The sequence below is a fragment of the Phascolarctos cinereus genome, unplaced genomic scaffold, assembly GCF_003287225.1.
Source record: "Phascolarctos cinereus isolate Bilbo 61053 unplaced genomic scaffold, phaCin_HiC Scaffold_4;HRSCAF=312, whole genome shotgun sequence".
In the NCBI taxonomy this organism is placed as follows: Eukaryota; Metazoa; Chordata; class Mammalia; order Diprotodontia; family Phascolarctidae; genus Phascolarctos; species Phascolarctos cinereus.
In genome coordinates this window covers 620,486,551-620,500,171 of record NW_027555847.1, presented here as the reverse complement: position 1 = coordinate 620,500,171, position 13,621 = coordinate 620,486,551, and the positions used below count along the sequence as shown (strand labels likewise).

Here is a 13,621-nt window from a genome sequence, read left to right as displayed (position 1 = left end):
TGGCTCAGTGGGTAGAGTTCCAGGCCCGGAGTCAGGAAGACTCATCTTCTTGAGTTCAAATCTAGCCTCAGATATCTATTAGCTGCGTGACCCTGGGCAAATCATTTAACCCTGTTTGCCTTAGTTTCCTCATCTATAAAATGAGCTGGAGAAGGAAATGGCAAACCACTCCAGCATCTTTGCCAAGAAAACCCCAAATGGGGTCATGAAGAGTTGTTCACAACTGAATAACAACAAAAAATTATTAACCTGGTTAATTTATTCTCACCTCCTTCTTCCCTTGCCTCCCTTCTCCCCTCTGTTCTCCTACTTTAAAGCTACTTGGAAAAAATATTGTAGACAGATATCATTTTGGGGGTGGTTTACTATGGGTCTGACTATTTTAGGAGGGCAACTATGTTTCCATTTCACTACTACTTTATCCTCTTCTTTTCACACTACTCTGGTTTCCCTTTCCATTGTTAGACCCTTCTGTCTTTCAGGACTTTAACCAGTCAACCAGAGTATTTATTAAGGGCTTGCCCTGTGCCAGGCTTGATGCTAAGTCCTGGAGTTACAAAGAAAGGCAAACATATGGTGCCTATCCTCAAGAAGTTCTAATAGGGGAAACATCATAGAAATTATTATGTACATAGAAAATATATAAAGTGTAAATGGAAGGCAGTTTCCTAGAAGGAAAGCAATGGGGGGGTCTTCATGCATGTGGAGGAAGGGATGCAATGGGGGATTGGAAAACCTCTCCTTCAGGAGGCATAAAATAGTTGAGTTATGAAGGTAGATAAGGAAGCCTAAAGTGGAGTGAAGCAGAATGTCATGTCTGGGATACTGAGGATATTTTAATATCTGAAAACATGCTGGATATATTCCCTCCATTTCCTTAGACATAGGGGTGGGGAACCTTAAGAATTTGTTCCGTAAAATTTGGATTTAGTGAAAAGGCCACACTTAAGGATTTAGAAAGCCACATGTGGCTTTAAGACCACAGTCCCGCACTCCTGAAGTGAAATCTTTCTCCAACCAAGTTGCATTCTATCCAGTCCTCTCCTGATGATCCTCTTTAAACTCACCTGATCTAGACCAGGGATCACAAGCAGAGCCCATTGCTAGACAATATGAAGAGTTCTTCCAGCCTAGTAGGTCTAGATAGAGCTTGGTTCCCACTGGCATAGTCATTAAAAGCCCAAAGTCTTTTTCTTGGCAACTAACATTTAGTGTCTTCTACATATATATAATATCATATTTTAGTTTCATCACTGGCAATCCTGTGAGGTAGACAAAAGCATATTTTACACGTAAGGAAATTGAGGTTTAGAGAGGCTAAATGAATTTGCCCACCACCATAGAAAATGCTGTCAGAGAGGATTTGAACCCAGGTCATTATCCATTGGATTATTATTTTGCCTCTCTAATGAGGTATATGAGAATCACCCATCATTACTAATGATACTTGTGATGATACTAATGATACTTGTGATACTAATGATACTAATACTAATAATAATTGTGCTAGCTCTTATTTGTATAGTGCTACACAATTTATATATTTTATTACAACTGTGAGGTAAATAACATAATTATTCTTTGTCCTATGTAGGCTATGTATGCCCACACGATTTGGTCTAGAGGTAGTTTTCAGAGAAATATGAATAGTTATTGCCAGAGTCATCTCTTCTTCATCCTTCCCCAAGGAAAACTATGATTCCTGGAAAGCTGGCCATTATGTTCTTAGTAAGAGCGGGTATCTGGCTAGAATTCTATCTTTCCACCTTCCCCTTAATTTTGTAAGTCTAGGTGAAATAATTTTTAGGTTTGAGCTGAGCTCCTTATCATTCTTCCTTAATAGGGAAGGAGCATCCCAAGCTATATTTCCAACTTAACTCTCTTCCCAAATGTCAGTTCCACAATGATCATGCATAGCAAATGAACTCATTTATCCAAGTCCATAGCAAACCAGAAATCTGAGGAGGTATACTTATGAGAATATATACTAGAATATACACAGAATAAATGAGCTCTCCCATAAGAAGTGAGAAATCTCAGCTCAACCAAGAGAGAATCCTAGATCTCATGCAAAGGTAAATTCTCTGAAGTCTCTTGTGTGGTTAGCTGAGGATAGGGACATGATCAAGGTACTGACTCCTTGTGACAGCCTCTTCCCAGAGTCTTCCTTTACCTTCATGGATCTGAAGAGAGTCTGATTCACACATATTCTCCTAGGAAGTCAGAAAACCATGATCTCTTTTCCCTCAAGCTCTTACCAACTCCTTCTCTTACCCAGGCATGGATAGATCATTGAAATCAATTTCCACTAATGAAGAGAATCCTATGAAAATGGCTTCAAGTATCAGATTACAAATAGATGAGGGAATATGATAAAAGAGATTAAGTGCCTTAACCAAAGTAAACAACTAATGTAGGTAATAGAATATTAAACACAGATCTTCTGGCTTTTGAGTTATGTGTTTTCCATCTTACACAATTGCTAAATATCAAATATGGTATCTTTTCCATTAGTGAACCCTAGTGACTTTCCATCTGGAATTACCTTACATTTACACTGCATAGATATTATATGTGCTTTTTCTTTTTTGCATGTTGTCTTCCCTGTTAGAATGTGAGCTCCTTGAGAGCAGAAATTATGCTTTTGTCATTCTTTGTATTCCTATAGCTCAGCAGCATAGTGCCTAGCATATAAGCCATTAGTAAACACTTACTGAGTATTTTTGTTTTGTCAGATTGCATGATGATCATTCCTGATTTTTTGGATTAATTTGCTGTATAGTAAAAATATTTTTTCTATACTTTCAGTTTTATTTTGCACATCTTTGTTATTTAAATGTATTTTTGTAAGAAACATTTTTATTGCGTTATTTAATCCATTCACATTTAAAGTTGTGTGAATTAGGTTTATATTTTCCTACATTTGTGTCCAATATATATTCTTCCAAATTATATTTTTCCCTCTTGTGATGTAAATGCAGTGTACGGTTATTTTTGCTCATGCTTTTTTAAAGTGGTCCTATTCTCACTGGCTCTCTTTTCCTCACTCCAATTTTTAAAAAAACTTCCTTTTTAAAAAACTCTTTACCTTTGGGATTTTGCTTATTGTTTCTATTTTCTTTCTTGCTCTTATCTGGTTATTTCATTCTTTGTCTCCTCTTTTTCATTTTAGTCAAGTAGATTCTCCCTGTAGCCCTCTATTTCAATTAGTCCTATTAATTAGGGTTTTTTTAAAAATTTCGTTTTTGTGTCCATTTTCAAATAGTTTCTCTTACTCTCTTCATTATCCATTCTCTTTTTTTTCTACTTTAGAACCCCATTCTCTGGTTCATGACCCTTTCACTTCTCTAGTTTCTGCCTATTCTGTGTAATCTTCATGGATTGTATGAGGTGTTCAAGGAGGGCTAGTACTCTGGTGTGAGGGCTGGCTGAACCCTTTCCAGAGCTGTTCATCTACTTTTGTTGTCTACCTGGCACTCAACTCTGACCTGTGGCTCCAAGAAGCTGTAGCATGAACAGCAGCCACATCCTAGTAAACCATCTCAGTAGATAGCTAAATCACATTGAGGGTAACTGGTGGGCCTCAATCTCATTGGTGAGTTAAGAGATGTCTTGCCTAAGCATATGGAGACTTCCCCCAGTGGAACTGATGGATGAGAACAATTTGTTCCAACCAGCCATGAAGGTGGCTGAAGTAGGTTCTGTGGAGCACTTAGAGGTTGGCCAGACATTGAAGATGACAAGATCATCCACTGCATCCCAAGCCATTGGTAGTCATTTTTACTTTTGTCTTGCTACTGGGCCTCAATGAATCTAGAAGAGAGAGTGAAGCTGATGACTTTATGCAATTCTGCTTCACTTGAATCCAATTTACCCACAAGTCAAGATCACTGGTCCTCTTCCAAAACAAAGAACAAACAACAATCCTCATCTAACCAAAACTTTCAAGGTACCCATTCTGGACTCTTCTTTTTAGGTTATTTCTGCCACTGCCCTGCAAAGCTTGCCCTGCAGATTCCCCTTTTCTATTGTGCTTCACTCTCAGAACAATACCAATTCATTCAGGTAACATAGATAACGTTGCTACATGATAGGGCACACTCCCAAAAACATATCCCTAATTATGCCACCCACCACTGGTCTATATCCTTCCCCTGGTTTCCTTCTTTTGCCTCAAAATCCTCCTCCCTAGGTCCAAGTTCTCCCTTTTGTTCTGGAGGTGATTTGTGAATTCTTTCAATTGGCATTTTATTTCCTATGTTTAGAAGTGATGGGAAGTTCTCTTCTATTATTTCCTTCATTATGGCATTAAGGTTTTTGGTCTCTCATGTTTCTCTGGGAGACCTATGATCCTTAGGATATCTTTACACATTTTATTCCTTGTAAGCCATATGTTTTGCTTGCTAAGTGAGTATTTTTCTCTTAATGTTATTATATTTTGCTTCTCTTCTTCTATACACTCCTTTGCATCTGTTTATTTGCGTTCCTAATCTATTGTTCTCCCTTTTGTTTCTTTGTTGTGACTTGCCATAGCAGATTCGTTTTTCTATTCCACTTGTTATTTTTGGCCATAAATTTTACTCTAATTATTCTCATTTCTCTTTCAAACCACATGGTTCCATCTTCTCCTCAACTGCCACAGGGTCTTTTGTCTCATCAGGTATAGGACCATTTTCTTTTGTTCTACAGTATTTATTCATGGATACTTGAATCTGTTTACTAGATCTGGAGGCCATATTTCCTTCTGCTGTTAGTGTTTTCCCTGTTGATTTATCTACTTATGTTTCTTTGAATTTTCTTCCTTTTGAATCTTTGGTAATTTCAATTGTTCTTCCCTTATTTCCCCCTATTGCTTAGTTTCTGACTCCCTCCATTCTGATGGTTGTTTTCCTGGGGGGTGGATCTTAAAGTATCTCAGCCTCCTCCAATGCTGGGCAATTCATGGTTCACCTGCCTAAGTCTCTTTCCCAAGTGACTCAGCTGGAGGTTGAGCTTTTTCCCCCAGGCTTAGTAAGGATCACAGAGCAACCTCCATATGACAAAATCTGTTATGCTCTGCTCCCTTTTCCCCTCAGTTATCTGGCTCAGTAATGGCAGTTCAGAGAGCTACCATGTTGTTGCTATGGGGTTGATTTCTCAGCCTTCTCTGAGGCTCTGGGAAGGGGTAAGTGTGCAATTGAACTCTATTTCAAGCCTAGACATATTTCCTGCCACCTTTTCTCTGTTTCTCTGTTCCCCTACTTCCACCATTGTGTTTTCTGTCAGAGGCCCAGCAAGCTTCTGCAGCCTGGAGTGATTCCAGGGCTCAGACGGTCTGTTGTAGCTCAAGCAAATACCCACAGCCTGGAGTAGGGATAGTGCTGGAACAAGAGAAGGGACAAGGGTGTGGTGTTGTGTTTTGTTGCAAGCCCATGTGTCAGGTCTTTGGGTTAGTGCGCTTTCTCTCTCTCTCTCTGTCTCTTTCTCTCTCTCTGTCTCTGTCTCTCTCTGTCTCTCTCTCTCCACTTCCTAACCGAAAATTGTGTGACATCTCAACTTGGATATCCCATATACATTTCTTTGTTGTATTGTTGTTTAGTCATTTTTCAATTGTGCCCAACTCTTTGTGACCCTTTTTGGGATTTTCTTGGCAAAGATACTGGAGTGGTTTGCTGTTTCCTTCTCCACTTCATTTTACAGATGAAGAAACTATATGACCTGGGGTAAGTCACTCTGTCTCTCTGAACCTCAGTCTCCTCATCTATAAAGTGAAGGGATTGGATTCAATAGCTGCTATGGTACCCCGTGGGCAGCTAGGTGGTGCCATAGTACACAGAGCACTGCGCCTGGAATCAGGAGGACCTGAGTTCAAATGTATTCTCACACACTAACTTGTGTGACTTTGGGCAAGTCACTTAATCTCTGTTTATCTCAGTTTCCTCACATATGAAATGGGAATAACAATACCACCTGCCTCCTACCATTGTTGTAAGGATCAAATAAGACAATAATTGTAAACAACTTAACCACCTAGCACACAATTAGCACCACATAAATATTATCTATCTATTATTATTGTTATATATAGTAAAATTTCTAGCAACAAAGAGTACTGTTGGAATGAAATCTTTACTCTATAGATATAATATGAGTAACAACAATATGTACTATGTCAACATTATTAAAATATGAAAATAGCCCATTACTTTACCTAAGAGGTCATGTCTAAGACATGGGCTCCATATTCTCTTTGGAACCATCTCTCTGGAAGACTGAATGAATTCATACCATGAGGAGCCTCCAACTGCAGGAAGTTTTCACAGGCATTTGGGCCTTCAAGCAGAGGCTGAACGATAACTTGCTTGACATGCTATGATTCCTTTTCTTACAGGTTTAAGTTGGATTAAGTGACTGTTAAGGTCCCTTCCCACTCTCAGCTTCCTTTATTCTGGGAAATCTCAAGAAGGACAAGATACTAATTTAGGAAATTGATTGGGAAAGAAAGGAAAAAAGTAGGAACTATGTAATGATCTCTGGCATCCCAACTAGAATTTGATCATGATGGTCACCATCATGGCAGGCAATGACATTCAGTATTCCAGTGATCAGATAGGTCAATGCTTTCAAGCCTACCCTTGAAAACAGGGGTGGGACCTGTTGCTATGATAGTCTGATTTTTTGTATGGAAAAACACAGTTCCCTAAGCTGGATCAAATTATCCTATCATTTTATATGAAGTATCCCCCTCCTATTGGGTTGGGGAAACATTAGTTAACCAGAAGGTGAGTCAGGTGCTCCCTAGGAAATGGAGACAGTAATTGTTTGGGAATCGATGCCAAGAACAGTTAATATGTTGCTTCCTGTTACGTACTTGTAATTCAATCCAGGAAATGTCTTTGCTTTTAATTCATGTCTATACCTCTTATGTGATTTAAAAAAAAATAAAAACAGTAGTAGAGGGATCATGAACCTGGGTTTGAATAGGTGATTATCCCAACAGTACCATGCACCTTGATCAAGCTGAGCGGGGTTCAGACTGAGGGATCTCCAGAAGCTACTCTTATATTAATGTTGCATTTTATATTTTACATTGTCCTTTCATAGCCAATATCTCCTTTGATTCTTATAACAACCATATATTGAAAGTAATAGAAGGATTATATCTACATTGTAAGTATGGGGAAACTAAGATTCACTCAGAAAAATGACATGATTTATACAAGGTCAGAGAGCTAGCAAGTGTCAGTTCTGGGATTTGAACATGGGCTTCCTGACCCCAAATCTATTGCTTTATATGCCACAATGTAGGAAGTACTTATAAATCATGTTGTCAGACCAGCTTGATTTTTTTTAAAGGACAGCCCTAGCTTTTGTTTCCACAACTAAGCTAATTTATCACTTGAATAATCACCTACAGGTGATGGAAGAAGTCTTCTAGTTACGATTTCTCACCACTTGGTCATGGATCTTGGCTACAGAAATAGGCACCTTTGATGGCTTCTGAATGGGCTCATTTTTTCCTATTTGTCACCAAGAATATCTTCACAGTCTAGCCTTTTAAGCCTAACTCCTCTGGTAAGTCAAAAAGAAATTATATCCCAAAATGTCTACAGAATTTTCAGTTTGTGGGTTTAATCTGTCTTTGGGAACAGTTTTGGTCATTTTTTTTTTTAATGATTGGGGAAAAAAGAAAGATTACTTCAGAAGGGGGTAGGGTTGGGGCCTGTTTCACTAACTTGACTTAGACTGAACTCATTGTTTATTTGGTCAAAGTAGTTGTCACTCAACCTTAGCTTTAGACATTTATAATACAAATGTCACAGTTTTTCTCAGAAAGCTGAAAGGAAGGTGACCTGTCAGATCAAGATGAGCTGTTCATCCAGACAGAAAATTGTCTCTTCTCTGGGGACATTAAGATGGACATAACAGTCCCTAAAACGGGAGCCTTGATGAAGTGCCCAGTTAGAAGCTGTTAGAGTTGGACAAGATCTTAGAGATAATTATCTGGTCCATAGATTCTTAACCTGGGGTTAATAAACTTTTAAAAAATTGTTATAGTCATCTTTCAGTATAATTGGTTTCCTCTGCAATATAATGTATTTATTTCTTGCATTCAAAAACATTTTGAAAAGAAGTTGAAAGGCTTCACCATACTGTCAAAGGAGTCCATGACACAAAAAAGTCTAAGAACTGCTGATATGATCTAAAGCACTCATTTCATTGATGGGAAAACTGAGGTGTGTAGAGGTGTCATGGAATAAAGATAATTTTGTTTTTCTGGTTTGACAGGTAAGATTCACAGCTTTATGAGGTAAAGTGCTCAGTTTGGAGCACTTCTGAAAACCTTATCAAAGTGCTCAGGTTTTGTGAATGCTAGTCAGTTATAAAGGAAACAGAAACATCCCGTGTGGTGTCAGACAGCCTCAGGATGCCTGCTGGGGTCCAGACTTTCCTGAGTACCAAAGCTGACTTCTCTTGTGGTTGCTGAAGTAAGAGGGAAAGAGCAGGCCATTGCAAAGACAACTTCAGGATCACCTAAGGGATACTAAGTTTAAAGCAGCTTCTATAGTTGGGTAGCATTTTCCTGGGCACCAGAAAGCAGAACCTTTGGTGCTTACTAAAGAAAGTGAGAAACTAGTTTCTTCAAGGTTAATAAAGGAAAGCTTTTAAAATGGAAATATTTCAACAAACCTGGCTTCTGCAGCTATGAAAGGTCACAGAATTAATAACATGTCTTTCTAGGATCATAGATTTAGAGTTAGAAGAGAATTTAGAGGCTGTCTAGTCCAATCAATTCATTTTATAGATAGAAAGACTGAGTCCCAGAAAGAAGAAAGGGCTTGCCAAGGTCAGAGATGTAGCAAATAGCAGAGATGTCATCTAAACTCAGATTTTTTGAGTCTTTATCCAAAAACTACAATAGTCCAGTACTTTGGGGATTCTTTTCAAAAGTGTAAACAACCCAGACTGATAAATCTCAATTGATAAATCTAAAGATCTTTACTCTGAAACTCATATCTGCCCTAAATACTAAAATCAGGCACTTCATGGAATACTTTAGTCAGCTCCAGTTCTTGACTGTCATCTGGTCTGTATTTAAAGCTTCTAGGTCATTCTTATTACCTAGTCCATGCTTTCTGAGAAAGAGGGATTGAAAAAATAGCAAAGCTAGGGGGATTCAAAACTGGCTTAGTGACTACACTCAAAATATGGAATTATGTCAATAGGAGTATTCAACGTTTCTATTAAAGTCTTAGATGAATGCATTAGAAAGCATGACATGTTTATCCAATTTGAAAATGACAGGAAGCTGGTAGGGCCAGTTAACAATTTACATGGCAGAATTGGGTTCCAAAGAGATTTCAACAGGCTAGAGGGATAAAAGAAAAGTCTTGGTTTCAAAAAAATTCAGAGTCAATGGAACTATATCAAGGTCTCAGAAGAAAACATTGAACGCCGTGCCATACTTATTGGATTTGAAGATGACGGGAAGCTGGTAGAGCTAGCTAACAATTTATATGGCAGAGATCTCAACAGGCTAGAAGGATGAATGCTAAAGCCTTGCACTTGGGTTCAAAAAGCCAACTGTACAAGATGTGGGAGGGCTGAATAGAAATTTATTTATATAAAAATGGTATGGCTTTTTTAGGACTGAAAGCTTAATATTATCCATGTGACATAGTTGACAAAAGACTTGTGCTTTGAGCATATTTGTGACAGCTGCATGAAGAATGGATTGGAGAGGGGAGATATTGCAAGTGAGGAGATCAATCAAAGGGCTCTTACAATATGGTCCAGATGAGGGGTAATGAGAGTCTGAGCGGGGGGGGTGGTATGTGAGGAAGGAAGGAGAGATTTATGCAAGATGGAGAAGCTGATTTGGTAAGGCAACTGATTGGCTATGAGAGATGAGGGAGAATGACAATTCAAGGAAGACTCCAAGATTTGCAAGTATGGTGGTGCCCTCAAGAGAAAGAGGGAAGTTTAAAGGAGGGTTAGGTTTAGGGGAAAATATCTTAAATTCTGTGCTTTGATGTTTTGAGTTTGAGATACTTACTAGAAGGGGGAGAAAACTTTAAAGAGGGACCCGATAACTTTCTTTGAATATTTGAAGAAATTTCATGTTAAAAAGAGATTAGAGAAGTGTTTTGCTTAGGCTCCAAAAGCAGAGCCAGGAATAGTAGATAGTCAATAGTCAATAAACATTTATTAAGCACTTAATGTATGCTAAGGGTTAAGGATATAAATGAGAAAAAGACAGACAGTCCCTGTCCTCAAGGAGCCTACAGTAGAATAGGGAAAAACCATATGCAAAAAAGGAAACAGAAAAGTGGAAGGGAGAGGTTGGCTGCCAGAGGGTGACTGTTTTGGGGGCATGAATTTTATGGAGTCAAAATAAAACAGAGCAGTTGAGGGAAAATGAAGAGTTTAGTTGGAAAGTCTGGAGCCCTATAGAAAGGAAAGCTCTGGGAGGAGTTTATAGCTCTACCCTCCAGCCTTCCAATCAGAGGCCAGAGGCAGTTGAGGATGCTGAGGTACTGACTATCAAAGGTGTTCCAACAAGGGCTGGCACTGGCTTGCTTGCTTGTTTTAATGTGAAAAAAAAATAAATAAAAGGCTATGAAGAAGTCTCCTGCACATTTTGTAGGACCTCTGAGGTTCATACATATATTGATAAAATCATTGATATGCTTAAGTATTAAGTGCATTAATGGAGAAGCACGGAATCCAAGGTATTTTTTTCCAGTAACACTCTAATCTTTGACTTTTATCATTGATTAAGTTTCTGTATTCATTTTGTCAATAAAAGAAAATTAAATAGTAATGTAGAAATTTTTTAAAAAAATCAATGTGAGCATTTAAACCTTGGAAATAAACAAGGCGCAATTTATTGTTTTGTGGATTGCTTAGTCTTAAGAAAGTGATGGAGAAAATGTAATAGTGTAGATTAAATCTAAAAGAGTGTTGCATATACATTCCCACCCCCCCACAGAGCATGTTGTTAAATATTTAACAACACACTACTGGAGAAGACACAACTTTGCTGCTGTGTAATGTGAAAGAACACTGAATTTGAAGCCACAAGTTCTTAGTTTAAACCTTGACTGCAGATCCATTTACTACTTTTGTGACCTTGTATAAAAGACTTCAGATATGAGCCCAAGGTTCTTAGTCTGTAAAATCTGAGAGATTTGCCTATGTGACCCCTAGGATTCCTTCCAGCTCAGTAGCTCTGATCTTATTTTCTCATTTTGCCATGACCTGGCTCAGTTTATCAAGATAAACATCCTGGGCTCAGATGGAAAGTAGTTTGAATGAAGAACACAGTAATTTCTTTTCTTTCTTTCTTTTTTTTTTTTTAGGGATAACAATTTCACTTTTAATTGTTACTAATTATGGGACATTAAAAATTATGAGACATTAGCTAAGTGTTTATATCTTTAAAAGTGTGAAGTAATTCTAACTCTAGAACAAAAAAGTGGTTTTCATACATTATTTAAAATTTTGTATACATCGTCACAGAGGTCAGACCATCCAATGTCTGACAACAAATTATGACCAAGCAAGAGTTTTTTCCCACTAACATTGCAGTCATATCAAATTAATACCTTCTTTACTGCTTCTTTACATTGAGAAAAGTTATTTTCAGTATCACCCTCATTTTTAAGTGCAACTACACATTTTTTGTAATTCCAAATTCTTCAGAACAAAGCAGCTCTTCCTGTATGACTCCAGCAGTTTCTCTGAAGCTTTAATTTGGAGAAGAATCTTCAGAATATGTATTTTTTCTGAGCAGCTCTTCTCCCACACATATTCCTCCATGTTTGCTTCAGTCTTCTTTTCCTCCCAATCTTCCATCCTCCATGATTCATGGTATAATACTGTTAATAGATACATGGCATAGTCATAATTCTGTCTCTGTAAAGGGCACCTGTCAGTAGCGATGGTAAGCAAATGTGTGTTCTTGCAGCACCACTTTCCAACTAGTTTAATAAGTTTCTTCTTTGCAAGGTAGTCTAAATTCTGTTTGGAAAGTCTAACCTTTAACTTTACAACTTTTGCTTTGGAGATGGTCTTGGGATCATAAAGATCTGCCTATGTTAGGAAGAGTGTGTGCTCAGCTCCATTCCATACAGCACCTATAGTGTGTTCCAATCTTCTGGAAGGTCTGAAACATATTCGATGGGAAAATGCTCCTCACATTTTTCATTACTGTCCAGTGCCCTTGGCCAATCAGTGCAGAAATCTTTAAGAGCTGCACAGTAGTTTTTGATTGCTACAGGAGTCAAATGCAAGAAATTCGGAATCTTTAGATTTCCTTCCTTGGCCATGGGCACTCCTTTTTCCACTGGATAGCCCATTTTAATAGGAAGAGGCACTGCTAAGGGCTTCAATGGTGCTGCAGTGGGGTAAACACCCATCCAGCCCTGATCGACTGTCATCTTTGTTGTCCTAGGATTCGGAACCTGTTTTCTGTGCTTTCTATTTTTTGATGTTTTATTCTTTTCTGTTTTAAGCGTTTTCAGAACATGTGGGTCATTGGCCAGAGACAAAACCATAGTGAAAGCGCGCAGAGCCCAGGGTGGGGGCTGTGCAGCATGGCAGAGAGGGAACACGGGGGCTGCCATAGTTTCCTTCAAGCACCAGGGATTGCAAGCCGAGAAGCACAGCAATTTCTTTCTAAAGGAACTACTGATTAAGTATTGCTGCGAGAAAGCATCCAGAACTCTAGGAAAGATCGTAAAACTCTTGGACCAGAATCCTTGGCCCGTGAATTGTTGAGGTATCTGCTCTCTGTATCTTCCGGTACAAAAAGGATTAGGTGGCTTTGACTCATCCTGCATCTACAGCTTCTCATTTATAATACAATCTAGGGCAGAAAACAGAACAAAACAAAACATTCTACTAGGTGATACAAGTCCTGGGGTCAGGTCTAAGGGACTGCCAGTTTCTAGCCATGAAATCTTGGGCAAATCACTTCCTTCTTTCTGAGCCTCACTTTCTTCATCTGTAAAATGAAGAAGCTGTACTAGGTGGCCTCTAAGATCTCTGACATTCTGTGTTTCTTTGGTTTTCTTCTCAGTCTAGGAATTGGTCCCCAAAAGACTTTGTTTTCTAAAGCATAATTCTTAAAAATGACCACAAAACTGCAATCCAAAACCATGGAAATTCTCATCTCCTTTATCTTCAATCTAGACCTGAGTTCAAATATGACCTCAGACACACACTAGTTGTAGATCCCCAGAAAGTCACTTAGCCTCTGTTTGCCCAAGTTTCCTCAACTGTAAAATGAGGATGCCAATAGTACTTACTTCCCAGAGTTGTTTTCAGAATCAAATGAAATAATAATTGCGAAGCGCTTAGCACAGTGCCTGGAACATAGTATGTGCTTAAGTACTTTTTTCCTCCTTCCCCTTCCTTCCTTCCTTCCTTCCTTCCTTCCTTCCTTCCTTCCTTCCTTCCTTCCTTCCTTCCTTTCCTCCTTCCTCCCAAGAGTATAATAGATTTAAAGTTAGGGAATCTGGGTTCAGATCTTGGCTCGTCTCCCCTCTCCCCCCCCCCCCCCCACTGCAGAGGATTGGACTAGATTATTTCTAAGGTCCTAAATCTATGGCTGTGATCAAAAGTCTTTTAGGACCTG

At 38.6% G+C, this 13,621-nt stretch overlaps 1 pseudogene; it reads right to left on the bottom strand.

The window, feature by feature from the left end:
* Positions 1–9,835: 9,835 nt before the first annotated feature.
* LOC110193314 (small ribosomal subunit protein mS35 pseudogene) lies at positions 9,836–12,824 on the bottom strand (annotated as a pseudogene).
* Between the last annotated feature and the right edge of the window lie 797 nt (positions 12,825–13,621).